The sequence below is a fragment of the Mesoplodon bidens genome (assembly GCF_964165515.1).
Source record: "Mesoplodon bidens genome assembly, chromosome: 12".
Classification (NCBI taxonomy): Eukaryota; Metazoa; Chordata; class Mammalia; order Artiodactyla; family Ziphiidae; genus Mesoplodon; species Mesoplodon bidens.
The window spans coordinates 56,805,614-56,822,634 of NC_138168.1; the positions used below are offsets into that span (position 1 = coordinate 56,805,614).

General features: G+C 36.5%; 1 protein-coding gene across 2 annotated transcripts in view; it reads left to right on the plus strand.

Annotated features, from left to right (window-relative positions):
• Positions 1–17,021, plus strand: part of NKAIN2 (sodium/potassium transporting ATPase interacting 2) — a gene marked incomplete at both ends in the record, with an annotated part of 980,185 nt that overhangs the window by 778,229 nt on the left and 184,935 nt on the right. The gene's annotated exons all lie outside the window — the stretch shown is intronic.

The following is a 17,021-nucleotide window of genomic DNA, read 5'->3' on the forward strand; positions in this document are numbered from 1 at the left end:
CCACCCTAAGGACCCAACTGAGAATAGAAATCATCAATTTCTGGTGACTTCTTTTCACAAGATCTGTTGTTTTCAATATGAAGCTTTCTTTTTACTGCAGATGCCCCATGATTATTGCTCAGACTCCTTGCCTAGGTTCTGATCTCCATGCTTTTTCACTTTACCTGAACATATCTTTGATCCTAGTTTTGTAAGTCAACCCTTCTTCAACACCGCTTCAGATCGGGACTTCTGATCTCTTGTTGGGCATGTCCACAGCCCCTGCCTGCTCCCTTCCAGCTGTGCTAACATTATAGGACTTGACTTCTGATCCACCTGACATTCTGACAACTGCAAGATAGCTCTTTCTTTAAGTTAGGCTCCCAGCCAAGCCCCCTTGAGGATCTGAGAGAATGACTATTTCATGAGCAGGTGATCACCAACCCTGGTTTTGTGAAACCCCAGGGTATTTCTAGATATCTCAGTGAACTTCTTGAAATTATTTTTCCCAGCACAACGTTATTATTTCCCTAAATATATACATTTAGGGAAAAGGGAAGGAAAAATAAAAACAAAACAAACATTAATAAGGAATTCAACTTCTAATAAAATTTAGCCTATTTTGTTAATAGGATGTTGTGTGTTACTTACTGACATCTCTCCCACCCAGGTAAGTAGTGAGTAGTGCAGCGACTACAGCAGAGCTTTGAGAAAGACAATGTTACTGACTTCTCCAGAGCCAGTTTCACAGAAGGCTTATTTCTTAATGTACAACTGCCAGGGTTCCCAGCAGCTAGAGAGACCAAACTGATTTGGCAGCCTTGCCATCAGAGGTTTAGAGCAGGGATGGGGGTGGGAAGTGGGGTGAGAGGGTGGAGGGGTATGGAGGGGAGTGTGAAGAGTTCTCCACATGGAAGGTTGCAGTATCCATGAAAAGTGCCTCTCCTCTCACATGACTTCCCAGAGGCTGGACTAGTTGTTCACCTGGGGAAAGTGAATGGAGCCCTAACAGAATTATTGAGCATGTTTATTTGCCTGCAATAGAGAAAGATTGATGCCTTGGTCTTCCAGTTGATGTCTGCTTAGCCTGGGCTTTGATGACTTGCCCCATTTACTATCTCAATATGGGAGGAACGTTGGTAAGGTAGGTAGAGGGCATCAAATATTTCCCCCTAAAGTTCCCAGTGCCCGAAGTGTATATGAGGTGAATATTGCCATGCTTTCCCAGACTTGGGTCCTAGATTGTGGATGAGATTAGGAATTGTAGATTTACAGGGTGAAGAGAAAGACATACACCTTTCTGTGTGAGAGGAATGCTGTGTGAGAACTCCAAGTTGTGGTTGGATGCTTGTTGTGGCTGAAGGTCAAAAGAGACAACCTATGCTTAGGAAAGTTGCCTGAGACTGAGCCCCCTAGCAGCAAAGTGTATTGAGGTCCCTGCTCACCCACAAGTCCATATACAATAAACAATATCAGCAGAGCAGAGCAGACTAACAGAAGGCATGGCAAATTTGCTCTCTTCAATGATATGAAGAGTGGGTATTCTTTTCCTTCCTCCTATTTGTATTAGTCAGGGTTCTCCAGAGAAACAGAACCAATAAAATGTGTGTATGTAAAGAGATTTATTATAAAGAATTGGCCCACACAAATATGGAGACTGAGAAGTCCAGACCCTGAGTCCAAAGTCATGCACTGTATAATGATAAAAGGATCAATACAAGAAGCAGATATTACTCTCGTCAACATACATGAACCTAATATAGGAGCACTAAAATTCATAAAACAAATACTAACATACACAAAGGGAGAAATTGATGGGAATACCGTAATAGTAGATTTTAACACCCCACTTACATCAACAGACAGATCTTCTGGACAGAAAATCAATAAGGCAACAGAGATCCTAAATGATACCATAGAACAGTTAGACTTAACTAATATTTTCAGGACATTACATCCAAAAAAACCCAGAATACACATTCTTTACAAGTTCAAATGGAATATTCTCTAGGATTGACCACATATTAGGGCACAAAATGAGCCTCAACAGACTTAAGAATATAGAAATTATTTCAAGCATCTTTTCTGATCACAGAGACATGAAACTAGAAATCAACCACAGAAAAAGAAATGAGAAAAAGCAATCAATACATGGAGACTAAAAAGCATGCTACTAAAAAACCAATGGGTCAATGATAAAATCAAGAGGAAATTCTAAAATACCTTCAGACAAATGACAATGAAAACAACACCATACAAAATCTATTGTATGCAGCGAAAGCAGTTCTTAGAGGGAAGTTCACAGCACTACAGGCCTTCCTAAGAAAAACAAGAAAAATCTCAAACAACCTAAACTACCATCTAAAAGAATCAGAAAAAAAGAACAAACAAAATCTAAAGTCAGCAGAAGGAGGGAAAAAATAAAGATCAGAAAGGAAATAAATAAAGTAGAGATTAAAAAAAATAGAAAAAAAAATCAATAAAACCAAGAGCTTGTTCTTTGAAAGGATAAACAAAATTGAAAACCTCTGGCCAGACTCACCAGGAAGAAAATAGAGAGAACCCAAATAAACAAAATAAGAAATGAAAAAGGAGAAATAACAACCAATACCACAGAAATACAAAAAACCGTAAGAGAATACTATGAACAATTACATGCCAACAAATTTGCCAACCTAGAAGAAATGGACAAGTCTCTAGAAAAATACAGCTCACCAAAACTGAATCAAGAAGAAACAGATAATTTGAACACAGACCAATCACTAGAAGTGAAACAGAATCTGTAACAAAAAAAAACTCCCGACAAACAAAAGTCCAGGACCATATGGCTTCACAGGTGAATTCTACCAAACATATAAAGAAGAATTTATACTGATCCTTCTCAAATTCTTCCAAAAGACTGAAGAGGAGGGAACACTCCCAAAGACATTCTATGAAGCCACCATCACCCTGAGATCAAAACCAGACAAAAGATACTACCAAAAAAAAAAATTACAGGCCCATATCTTTGACGAATATAGATGTAAAACTTCTCAACAAAATATTAGCAAACCAAATCCAACAACACATAAAAAGAGATCACACACCATGACCAAGTGGGATTCATCCCAAGTTCACAAGGATGGTTCAACATACACAAAATCAATATGATACACCATATCAACAAAAGACAAAAACCATGTGATCATCTCAATAGATGCAGAAAAAGCATTTGATAAAATTCAACATCCATCCATTATAAAACTCTTACCAATGTGGGTATAGAGGGAAGATTTTGCAACATAATAAAAGCTATTTCTCACAAACCCACAGCCACTATAATACTCAACAGTGAAAAGCTGAAAGCATTTCTACTAAAATCTGGAACAAGACAAGGATGCCCACTCTTATCACTTCTATTCAACATATTATTGGAAAGTCCTAGCCACAGTAATCAGAGAAGAAAAAGAAATGAAAGGTATCCAAATTGGAAGGGAAGAGGTAAATTGTCATTACACGCAGATGACATGATACTATATATATATAATAGAAAACCCTAAAGACTCCACACAAAAACTACTAGAACTGATAAAGAAATTCAGCAAGGTAGCAGGATACAAGATTAACATACAGGGAAGCAGCCGCATAGAACAGGGAGATCAGCTCTGTGATTTGTGACCGCCTGGAGGGGTGAGATAGGGAGGGTGGGAGGGAGGGAGATGCAAGAGGGAAGGGATATGGGAACAGATGTATATGTATAACTGATTCACTTTGTTATAAAGCAGAAATTAAAAAAAGAAAAAAGATTAACATACAGAAATCAGTTGCATTTCTTTACACTAACAATGAAATATCAGGAAGGGAATGTAAAAAAAAATAATAATAATACCTTTTAAAATCACACCAAAAAAAAAATACTTGAGAATAAACCTGACCAAGGAAGTGAAAGACTTATATGCTGAGAACTATAAAACATTAATAAAGGAAACTGAAAATGATTCAAAAAATGGAAAGATATTCCATGATCTTGTATTGGAAGAATTAATATGATTCAAATGGCCATACTGCCCAAAGCAATCTATAGATTTAATGGGATCCCTATCAAATTACCTGTGACATTTTTCACTGAACTAGGACAAATAATGTTAAAATTTATATGGAATCATAAAAGACCCAGAATTGCCAAAGCAATCCTGAGGAAAAAGAACAAAGCAGGAGGCATAACCCTCCCAGACTCCAGACAATACTACAAAGCTACAGTAATCATAATGGTGTGATATTGGCACAAAAACAGACCTATGGATCAATGGGACGGAATAGAGAGCCCAGAAATAAACCCACACACCTACAGTCAATTAATTGTCAACAAAGGAGGCAAGAATATACAATGGAAAAAAGACAATCTCTTCAGCAAGGGGTGTTGGGAAAGTTGGAGAGCCACATGTAAATCAATGAAGTTAGAACACACCCTCACAACATACACAAAAACTCAAAATGCTTTAAAGACTTAAACATATGATATGACACCATAAAACTCCTAGAAGAGAACATAGGCAAAACATTCTCTGACATAAATCATACCAAATTTTCTTGGGTCAGTCTTCCAAGGTAGTAGAAATAAAGGCAAAAATAAACAAATGGGACCTAATTAAACCTAAAAGCTTTTACACAGCAAAGGAAACCATAAACAAAATGAAAAGACAACCCACGGAATGAGAGAAAATATATGGAAATGATGCAACCGACAAGCGCTTAATTTGCAAAATATACAAACAGCTCATGAAACTCAACAAAAAACCAAACAGCCCAATTGAAAAATGGGCAGAAGAACTAAATAGATATTTCTCCAAAGATGACATATGGATGGCCAACAGGTGCATGACAAGATGCTCAACAATGCCAATTATCAGAGAGATGCAAATCAAACCTACAATGGGGTACTATCTCACATCAGTCAGAATGGCCATCATTAAGAAGTCTACAAATAAAGTGCTGGAGTCTGTGGAGAAAAGGGAACCCTCCTACACTCTTGGTGGGAAATGTAAGTTGGTTCAGCCACTATGGAAAACAGTATGGAGGTTCCTCAAAAAACTAACAATATAGCTGCCCTGTGATCCTGCAATCCTACTCCTGGGCATACATCCATACAAAACTATAATTCAAAAAATGCATGCACCCCAATGTTCATAGCAGCACTATTCACAATAGCCAAGACATAGAAACAGCCTAAATGTCCTTCAACAGAAGAATGGATAAAGAAGATGTGGTACATATATACAATGGAATACTACTCAGCCATTAAAAAGAAGAAAATAATGCCATTGCAGCAACATGGATGGAACTAGAGATTATCAAACCAAGTGAAGTCAGTCAGAAAGAGAAAGACAAATACTGTATGATATCACTTATATGTGGAATCTAAAAGATGACACAACTGAATTTTTATGAAAGAGAAACAGACTAATAGACATAGAGAACAGACTTGTGGTTGCCAAGGGGGAGGGGGTGTGGTAGTCCAAAGGCAGAAGTAGATCAATAACCCATGTTGAAGACAGTTCAGCAGAGAGGAAATTCTCCACTACTGGGTTTTTTGGTTCTATTCAGGCTCTCAACAGATTGAATGAGACCCACCTCCACTGAGGAGGGCAACCTGCTTGCCCCCCATTGTGACTCAAATGTTAATTTCATCCAGAATCACTCTTACAGACATACCCAGAAATAATGTTTAACCAAATAACAGGACACACTGTGGCCCAGTTAAGTTGACACATAAAATTAACCATCACACCATCCCAATTCCAGAAGTTTAAGAATGAAAAGAATTTGTCTTCATAATTAGTAAAATTCTTTTAATGGCTGACAGTGACTGAAAACCTATTTAATCAGATCAAAATGTTAAAGGATATGTGCAATATTTGGAACATACCCAATTATTTATGGTTTACCTGAAACTGAAATTTAAATGAGCATCCTCTACTGTATCTGGCAACCCTACTACCATCATGTATATCAGAATGAATGATAATTTGAGTTAGGAAATTAGATACCTTTTGATAGCCTATATATATGTATAGGATATATATGTACCCTGTGTTGTGGTGGAAATGCATTGGGAATAGCAACAATTAATGCTTGTTGTTAATGAGTTAACATTTGAAAAGGAAGTTGTAAGATTATTGAATTCTCCACTTTAGACCGACCCCCAGAATTCTAAGGACTTTTGATATCCAGACTTCCAGTTCAGAGTGAAATAACAAGTGAAATTCTGGCTTCCTCTAACCCTGAACAAATGGTTTGAACTCATAAAATAACGTTTTAAAGCTCTAAGTGATATTAGGAACCATTATTTGATTAAAACTACTCTTGTGCTTTTAAATGAAAAATTGCTGGTTTTAAAGAAGAGAAGTTATTCAGATGATCTTTCAGTTCTGCCGCCTGACATTCGATAAAGCGGAACGTCTAAGTCTTCCTATCAAACAGCTATAACCATGCTGTCAAGTACGACTTTTAAAACCTGTCAAACAGACATTAGTTCCCCTTCTTAAAACATCTAACTTTGAAGCTGTCTAACTTGTCCTGAGAAAATTAAAAGCATAAGTTCATTTTATGAAAAATTACCTAGATAGAGGGACTTCTTCCTTAAAAAGTACTTCTGAGAAACTAGAGTTAAAACCATTTTAATTATTACATTTCTAGGAAAAACTAGTTGTGAGTCTTGCTGATTGGAACGACTGTGTTTATTAGTTATATCTTACTAAATAATTGAATGTTTAATATGATAATTATCATCTTTTTGTAAGGAATCAAGAGCATAACACTTTTTTGGTTTTATCGTGATCCATAAAATTGTCAGCTCTCCATCACTTCATGAATTAATAAATGTCTTAGGATGGTGGATACTTCTTGAGTTAGGGCTAAAAATAAGAAAAGGCAGAGTAGTTGAAATGTCATTTTTATAAAAGCTGCTCTTTGCTCTTCTTCGAATGTCATTAAATGGCTAAGAAATAGTCCACAATGCCTCAAGTAGCTTTCTTTTGCAGCCAAAATGGAGCCCAACTGTGAATGGCAGAGCACATCTACCTCTCCTGTTCTTTCAGCTCTGCATGACCAATGGTGATGATAAGTGACATCCTTGGGGTATGAAGAAATAGAACACAAGGCTCTGGAATACATGAGGCATGCTCTGTTTGTATCAGCGGCTCTGTTTAAATCAAAGTAGAGCAGAGCATCAAATAGCCTGTTACGGGGTCTGGCAGCATGGCTTCTCAAATCTATGCTGGTTAAGCTTTCCAGAGCTCCCAAATGGATTTCATCATCTTGGGGAATATATGTGAAAGCAGAAGGATTGAGCCACTGTTTGAGTGAGTACCATGTTACAGTGAGTAAAAAAGAGTGTTAATATTCACTTCAGCAAACCAAGCAGCTGTGATGTGACGGCACAGCATCACTGCAGTAATGGGTGTTGTTTATAGGAGGATGTAATAAGCGACTGCTTATGGACGTCCACAGATTAGTAAACAGTTAGAGGTTAGCAACCAGCTAAGTTCTAAATGTCAGCCATGCATGTAGCTTTTTCAAGTAGAAACAACTCTTTTTCAAGGCAACCCATAAGAGCATCTGAAGTCAGTGGCAAAATTATATCCTATTATAATATAAAAGCAGTCAACCTTATTGAACCTAAATTTTATTTTTACAAAGGAAATTTATTTTTGAATCTTTATCTTGTATTAAAACATGTTATGTGACAGCGAGCTGCCCCAGAACCCCACTAAAAATATTTATTTTCAGGAATCCATGTTTACAATTCATGTTTTATTTTCTGATTTTTATGTTTAGTTCTTTAAAAGAAGATAATTTACTTTGAAATTATTTCAGTATTTGAGGAATCCATGGGTAGCAGCAAATAGAATTCAAAGAATTAAATTTGTCTAGCGTATATTTGAATTTTTACAATTGCAGAATATTTTGATTAACTTTCACAGAAAATATTCCATGTAACCCCCCTAAAGATAATAATTCAGTTACACTTTTCTGCAAAACAATCATTTTCATGGGTAGAAGAGTAAGAGACATTCTCTCAATTCTGACTAGAAATATTTCTGTCAATAAATAACAGTGCCCTACACTTCATAGGCCTTCTCTATATTTTTCTTAAATAAATCAGTGAAGAAGAACCATCAGACAAAATGATTATCTAAATAACATCTTCTCAAGTGGCATTACTACTGGTATATGAATCATACATTGAAAGAATTGACCTCCTGCTAGAGATGGTATTTTTTGAGTCCCCATTGAGTTCTGTTTTGAAAGTCCAAATCATTATCATATGGGTAGGGAGGATAATATGGTACTCAGTTTACAAAAGAGGAAAGAGAAGAACTTTAAGTCACTTTGGTCAATTCAAGCTCTATGCATCATGCTCTGTCAATACACACTCCGTGGGCAGCCCCAGTTGAATGCTAATCCTTCCATTTTAAAAAGGTTACATGGCATGTTAGCTTCATGACTTCCATTAAAGCTAAAGGGAGTTATACCATTACCGTACTTTGGAAAGAATGCTCTCTAATGCTATTGATTTTGATCTTTTGAACTCAAGCTCTGATGCCTGTGTCCACTGACAACTACCCTGCCTAGTTCTTACAGGATTCTGTGTTACTGAAGTGCTGGATTAGCAAGTATGTCCCTTTTTCAAATTAATCAGCTTGCCTATCTGAGAAAAATGTTTTTATCTTAATACTCTTAGAAATGCCACATTTCAAGCTTATTTTCCATAGTTAGAGTATACCGTTCAGAACTGCCAGCCATGGGTTTTGTGGAAGTGAATGGAAGGCTCAGTTCAGGAAGAGGGAAGCCACTGTGACATGGTCAGATTTGTATTGTAGGAAGTGCAGTATGTCTGAACAGTAGCTATTTGATTAGGAAATGTGGGTGGCAGGGCAAGACAGAAAGCAGAAGTACCAGTTGGAAGGCTGCTGAAGATATCCAGGCTGCAGATAATGGCAGTGGACTGGGGTATAGGTAATAGAGATGTAGAGAAAATGAAGGAATTCCAGTGATGCTTACATTGTAGAATTGACATGGTTCAGGCTTGTAAAGCAACTGCGTTAAAAGGGGAGTGTCATTAACTGTAAGATAATGAGGATTGGTGGGCTATATAGCAAACTGGAAGACCCAACCAGTGGAGACAGCAACAACTCAGGTTCAGTCATTTACACCCAAGCAGGAGTTTAGAACCAGTGCTGTCATTCCTTTCAATTAAAAAAAAAAAAGCTGTATATTTAAATATTGATATGAATCTTCCAATTTTTAGGTATTAGGACAATTGTGTAGGCATCATGGAAAGTTTCTGGAAGCTAAATCTGCCCATGTGCTGCCATTTGGCAGCCATCCTCTACCTTTGTCCCTAGCATATGATTGGGACTCAATAAATCAGAATGTACATTGGATGGATGAATGAATAAATGAATGAATGGAATACAGTGGCTCTAAGGTTTTATGTGGTCTCAGGTGTTTGTAATTTTTTTTAAGATTTTTTTTGATGTGGACCATTTTTAAAGTCTTTATTGAATCTGTTACAATATTGCTTCTGTTTTATGTTTTGGATTTTTGGCCGCAAGGCATGTGGGATCTCAGCTCCCCGACCAGGGATTGAACCCACACCCACTGCACTGGAAGGTGAAGCCCCAACCACTGGACCACCAGGGAAGTCCCAACTGGTGTTTGTAATTTTAAAACTGAGCTTATATTAATACATGTTTCATGCTAACTGTGTTTGAGGAAAAATTCCTGTTTGATAGGATGGAGGTTAAATAGTCTTAAAGATTTCTTCACATAAAAATTATGTTTGTATTTTATATTTACCATCTTTTTATTCTGGTTTGCTGATGCAATTTACTATTTGTAACAGGTATAAATGATGAATACTGAACAGCTGCTACCAGGGTTCTCTTAGAAATAACTTTTTAGATAATACATAAACCACTTTTAGGAAAACTTTCAGGATTGAAATAAAAGGAGAAAGAAATGAAAAGGCTAAGGAAGAGGCCAGATACTAAGACAGTGAAGGAATTTTTAAATTTTTACTTTCTTCAGAATTAAACTCAGGCATTGTTGATACACATTTCTTTTTCTAATATATATCTGAGGATAAAAATGTTCCAAATACTTCTTTACCTGCATCACCCATATTCTAGTATCTAGAACTTTCATTGCCCACAATCTCCATGAAACCAAGCCCCTTTGCATCCCCTCTACCTCTGCAACGTCCTCCTCATGACATATGTGTTTGATAACTGTTAATGATATTTGATCTATAATCAGTACACCCTGCTCAATATTATGTAACAACCTAAATGGGAGAAGAATTTGAAAAAGAATAGATACATGTATATGTATAACTGAATCACTTTGCTGTACACCTGAAACTAACACAACATTGTTAATCACCTATACTCCAATATAAAATAAAGTTAAAAAAATAATAAAATAAAATCAGTACACCTAAAAAGAATCTTCAACTATTGACATACATGATTAAAGGGTCTCATCTAGTGACAAAAATACTGAATGGACAAGAAGAGCATGAAGATTAGAAAGGCTTATGCTTTGCAACCAGAATTTATAGAGCATGTTAATATGTACTACTTTATTTCATCTTTATAATTTAATCATCACAACAAACCTGTTAGGGGATTTGAGCCCCATTTTACAGAAGGACAGTCACAAAGATTAAATGACCCCAAACCCACAAAAGCTGCATAGCTTTTATTCCACAAGATCTAATAACTCCATGTATCCTGATATTTTCCCTTCCCTGCTACAAAAATGATTCTGAATGGTAATGTGTCAAGTCTTCTTCAAAGCAAAATGGTGCTCTTATTGAAATATATATAGTGTGTGTGTATATATATACACTCTTATTACTACCATCATTTGAAATGATTTTGTTGATAGTCAATTTTGATGTTAATTTTCCTTAAGTTTCTTCATCTACATTTTCATTACATACATTTTGGTTAAAAATATTTAATTCTTTTTAGAGAAATAAATCAAGAATTACTTGTTCTAACTGACTCATGTATATAAATTAAAAAATTACTTCATCAATTTAACTCATTCTGTGTCTGTATGTCAGCTCAAAATGGTTACGTTTATAAAATTATAGAATATTTGATTAACAGTTGCATCAAAATTTGCTATTCCTCATTGAGTTATTCTACAAATTAGGGTTCTCATAGTTTCAGTTCCCTCTTCCTTTCTATTTATTATATTTATATAGGGTGACCATATAATTTATTGTCCAGACTGGTACACTTTGACAGTGAAAGGGACAAGAAAATAAGACAACAGGGCTAAATAGTCTGTCCTAAGAAAACCAAGATGTGTGATGACCCTAGAATGAAGTCACATTAGACTAAATGAATATAATTGTTTCCCTTTACCTAAACTCAACAGGATCAATCCAAGATGGTTCTCAGCATTGCTGGTCTCAGGAAATAAAGTGTCACAAAGCTTTAATTTCACCGAGGCTTAGTCACCTTCTCAAAACAGTCTCAGCTATTTGGGTATTTTTGTCATTGGAGGACAGCAATGTCACAGTATAGGTCTGAGATATAGAGCGTATAAAACACAGTTTTCTTTGAGGGTCAAGATGATAGCTTTCTCCCAAGGGCTAGACCAGAGCAAAGTCGTAAGCAGTATTTCTTGTACTTCTTCTCATAGCTGAGGACCAGTAGATGATTTCTAGATGCCACTCCAGACCCACTGAATTAGAAACTCTAGGAAACACCCTTAGAACCGGAAATCTTAACCAAATCCATACGTGATTCACAGTCACACTACATGTTGAGAATCACTGATTTATATTAAATACAAATACTAAAATTATGTGATGTAATCCCTAACTGCTATCTTCTTAGCCCTTTCCTTGGCTTATTTGAAATCTTAACAAGTATCAAAACTCTCCACCAATTTGCATTTTATTCATAAATTTGGGTTGAATTAAAGGTTGTCCAGGCTTTCTAAAATTCTTTCTTTCCCAGTGGCTCTGCCTCTCCCACTCCAACTTTTCAGTCCTCCTCCTATTTCTTTTCTTGTCTTCTTTCTCTTTTAATAAGAAATAAATGGATCATCACCAGATTTTTCTCTCCATGCCTGATAATTTTTCCTCATTATCTCCACCAGAAAAAGATAAGTGTTTTTAATAAATGTTAATAAAAACATAAAATGGAAAAGTGACAATACATACTCCTTTCCCCAACTAAAAGGTACTCTCCTAAGCATTTTTATCTATTTGAATTGAAAAATGAAATCCGCTCTCCTGGTTACTTTATTCATTTGCATGTAATGCTGTAGGAAATCTGTTGGTTACAGATTTCAGGGCTCCAGTCTCAGTGGCCTTTCCACCTGGCTTTGACAGTATTCCTTACAACAAAGCATCATAAGACTTGAGGGCAAGATCTCTGCTGATTCATCATTGTATCCTGAATAGCTCCTAGCAGAATGTCTCGTACAGGGAAGACACCCATTAATATTTGTCAAATGAATGAACAGAGGAAAAGCAAAACCTGGACTTTTTCTTAACTTGTCACACTGGGCTCAGGAGTGAATCTGACACATAAAGAAACCCTTTCATGGTATAAGTGAGAATAATAACCCCTGCCCTGTGTGGCTTTGTAACAATATTTTTAACAACGAAGTTCAATCTTATAAGTGTTATGACTTGGATAATAAAAGAGAATGTTTTGTAGAAAGAAATAATTTGAAATATTGCCAGGAAACTTATGGACTGGTTGTTGTTGTTTTTATTCCCTGAGTCTCTGAGATGTTTGGTGGTATGTACTTAGGGAGCTTTGAGAGGTATGATTAACAAGTGTTTATTGAGTCCTTACTGTTTGCAAGATACTATTTGAAAATGGCCTTAGCTAATTTAAAAGAGATAAAGTACATGACATTTCCTTCCTCTGTAGAATGCAACCTTGATGGAAGGCAAGATTCAAAGCACAGTTAGAGAACTATATAAGACTGGGTACCACAAAATGCTAAATTGAATGTAATTAAGTACATTTTCCCTTAATGATTCCAACTATAAGGAGTTAGAGGGGGAAAGACATGTTGGCTGCAAATATAACAAAGCATGCCCAAATTAACTGAAGATAGAATACACAGAATTTTGGAACTTCCCTGGTGGCGCAGTGGTTAAGAATCTGCCTGCCAATGCAGGGGACATGGGTTTGAGCGCAGGTCTGGGAAGATCCCACATGCTGTGGAGCAACTAAGCCTGTGTGCCACAACTGCTGAGCCTGCGCTCTAGAGCCCATGCTCCGCAACAAGAGAAGCCCGCGTGCCACAACGAAGAGTAGCCACTGCTCACTGCAACTAGAGAAATCCCGCGCACAGCAATGAAGACCCAATGCAGCCATAAATAAATAAATTTTAAAACATAAAAAAAGAATACATAGAATTTCACATTGTAAATTCTGTGTAAATTTCACCCAGAATTTCATAGAATATCATAGGGGTATTTCCCCAAAAGATTTTTTTAGCTCAAATGTTCCTATATAAAATCATGAGCAAATGTGATTCTAAATCATAATCTTTCCTTGTATGTTACTTTGAAAAACAGTCTATTTTATGAATTTAGGACAGGCTACCACAGCTACCTAAAAACAAAACAACTTTGTGTTATACAATATGATTTCCTTTAAAAATGTGTTTGCTAAAAAAATAAAATAAAATAAAATGTGTTTGCTGACAATATTTGTACCAAATCCCTTTAGTTTAAAGATATAAACAGAACAGGACACAGTCTTTTTAGTGGAGTTGAGATGGCAGGAAGTGCCAGGCAAACTGTGTCTTGAACGGTTTTGTTTCTGTGAAGTCCTCCTAGTGTCCACATCTTTTCCTGAGATGAACTCTTTGGGTATACACAATCTCTTGACAGATAAGGGTTTGGACTTTAGGAAAGAAATTTTAAAAGTAAAAATCTCAGGTTAGGTTGGTACTCTTTTCTTTTTTTTTTTTATCATTTAGGTTTTATACAGATTTGAAATTTCCATTTGGCCTCTATTTTAATTCCTCCCAAAGTGGTAGTACCTCTCCCCACCTCCTACAACTCTATACTCATAAATATTGTATTTCTTGGAAACACCTTGATCTCAGAGCAAAGAAAAGCAGATAGCATCCCAGGGCTGACTTTTCCCAGAAGACTCCTGCTTTTTTTTTTTTTTAATTTCATGCTAACCTCGTTTTCTGTCCAAAGGAGAATTACTTTTTAGAGGGGAAAGAGCAGAAGCAAAAGATTGAATAAGTTCAAAATCACATCTCTACCTGCTTTTTTGCATTTAGTTAGTAATATCTCAGTGCTATAGTCTTCAACAATGTAGATATTTTTAAATATAACTGTTAAAAGACTTTTGCATTGAAGTATTAAACCACTTCATTTATGAACAGCCACTTTAATTGTGCACGTATTAGAGATATCTAAAAAGAACTTTGCATTGAGGAAAAAATTAAAATTTACAATTTCTAGCATTTAATGTAAGCAATAATGCATCATCATAATAATGGAAATAATGTAATCTTTAAAAAAATACTTTAGTAGTAAAATAGATGGAATGAAGAAAAGTGGAAAAGTAAAAGGAAAGAAAACTTACGATAGTTTTATCTTCATGAAGTAAGTCAGTAATGGGAATAGTAAGTCAGTAATAGTAACAGTAAATAGTAATAGTAATAGTGAATCAGTGAATTTGTCGTGTGTCATTCTGGTCACATCACCAGCCCCATTCTTTCTCCTTCCAAAGAAAGGATTTAGAATCCATACTTTTTGAACTGCATTTCATGAAAGGACCCCAGTTAAATTGGTTAACAATGGAATAGGACAACAGGTGGCTCACATAAATGGGGAATTAACTATCATCTCCTATACTACTAAGTGGATGGCACTGTCAGGTCATCCATCCATGTGAGTAAGGATGAATTGTCAGCAATGGAAAAAAGTGAAATCATGGAGGGGAAAGTTTGGAGTTTGTTGGGCTTAGAGTTGTTTCTGAAAAAAAACAAATGAAATGGGCTAGAGAGAGAAACGAACTTGGAATACTATAAAAACCTACTGTCACTTATAATTTATATTAGTTTTACAATAATTCACTGTCTCTATAAAGACACTAGGCTCTAATGCTCATTTTAAATGCCGATAAAGTATTTTGCTATATATCTATGATCTTCAACTTAATTACTGCCCCACTGGATTGCAAAACTTAAACTTTGTTATGCACACATGCATCCACGTGTGTGTATATGAATAAATAGATGTATGTGTGTGTGTGTGTGTGTATATATATATATATATATATATATATAAAGATAGATAGATGTATAGACATAGATGTCTTCTCACAAACATAAGCTAAAGAGGGAACTGACCGTGACAACATTTATGTGTTCATTACCAAATGAATCAGACTTTTTGTCTTGACCATGGTCTCTTGTCAGTGTTGTCTGTTTTTCTTCTACCATTAGTCTAAAAGCTCTCTGAGGGTAAAGACTGCATTTTACTCAGGTTGATCTCCCCCTACCCTCAGCGCTTAACCAATTATTGGCACAAACCAGGCACTCAGTAACTGTTTCATGAATTAAACTAAATGGCCTTCTTTATCTTCCCCTTCAACAAGATGGAGGTAACAACTAGTAATATATTGAGGGGAGGGAGGTATGTATAACCATCTGAAGTAGCAGAAGCAACAGAAGACATTCAACAACAGTCATTCAAATATCTTCTAGAGCTAAGCCGGCAACCTGGTCGTGAAGGGGGACAGTGATTAGAGTGGACAGTGTGTCCTCTCTCAAGGGGACCGTGGCCAGTTCCAATTGATTTCCTACAGAACCCAACACTGCCAAATCTTCTAAGTTTTCCAAAGAAGCTAACCATTCCAATGTTTGTGTATAAACTTCTGATATTTAAATGTTGGCAAACGATTTGAAGTATTTTTTAAAACACTGCACCTGACAAACAAAAGAGTTCTGTGGCTTACCTGCCACCCTGGGGCTGACAGTTTCTGACCTCACTTAGGGAAACGAGAAAAGCTGACCGAGAGGGTCAAGATGGTCATTAGGCAGCACTGCCGGCCACAGGCAGGTGCTCATAGACTATAATTCTTCACCTTGCTGTCACCTGGCTACAGGATGATGGTGTTTACGACATTTGAGCAAGGAAATACATGTCCATGAAGATTTGTCAGTCTGTGTGTATTCTCTTAATGGCCGAAAATCAGCTGTCTCTTATTTGTATTTGTGGTTTGGTTGCAGAAACTCTGGGTTGGGGAGTATTTGTGGTTTAAGAGCTTGGAAACCTCAGAGTAAGTGAACACAGGAATTGTTCAGGAAAGAGACTTACGGGTGAGGCAGGAAACCAGAATGCCACCTCTCATTGCACTTGTCTGGAATGCAAACAATCCTCCTCGTTTCCTGACCAATATTTCCTCTCAATTTCAATGATTTGACGAAGAAAAATAAATACTGTTTCCCTCAGCTCCAAGAGAAGGCAAAAATCCTCTTATGGCCATATTTAGAGGGGAAAAAAGAAAAAAAAGAAAAGAAAGACAGCCAAAATAATCATTAAAGAGCTTGAGGCTAAAGTCAGTTTTACTTTATTCTTTCATCATTCACCCTAGCATGGTTTTATGGGATGTTTTGAAAGAATCTGAGATGAAGAGAAATAATATAAAATCTCCAACTGTTAGAAATTGTTTAATAGAATATTTCTAAGACATTCAGTTGCTGGCCCTTAGAGGTCACGATATAAGGATACTTTTAAAAAAACATCTGGGGGACTTGCCCAGTGGTCCAGTAGTTAAGACTCTGTACTCTCAATGCAGGTGGCAGGGGTTTGATCCCTGGTTGGGGAACTAAGATCCCACATGCCACATGGCATGGCCAAATAAAAATAAAATAAATCTGGGAAACTGGGCATAGGGGGATAGGAGGAAGTGAAGATGATGATCTTGAGTCTCCAGTCTGCTCCCTGCCAGCCTCCTGCTTCCCTCTCTCACCAATGTGTACCTAAC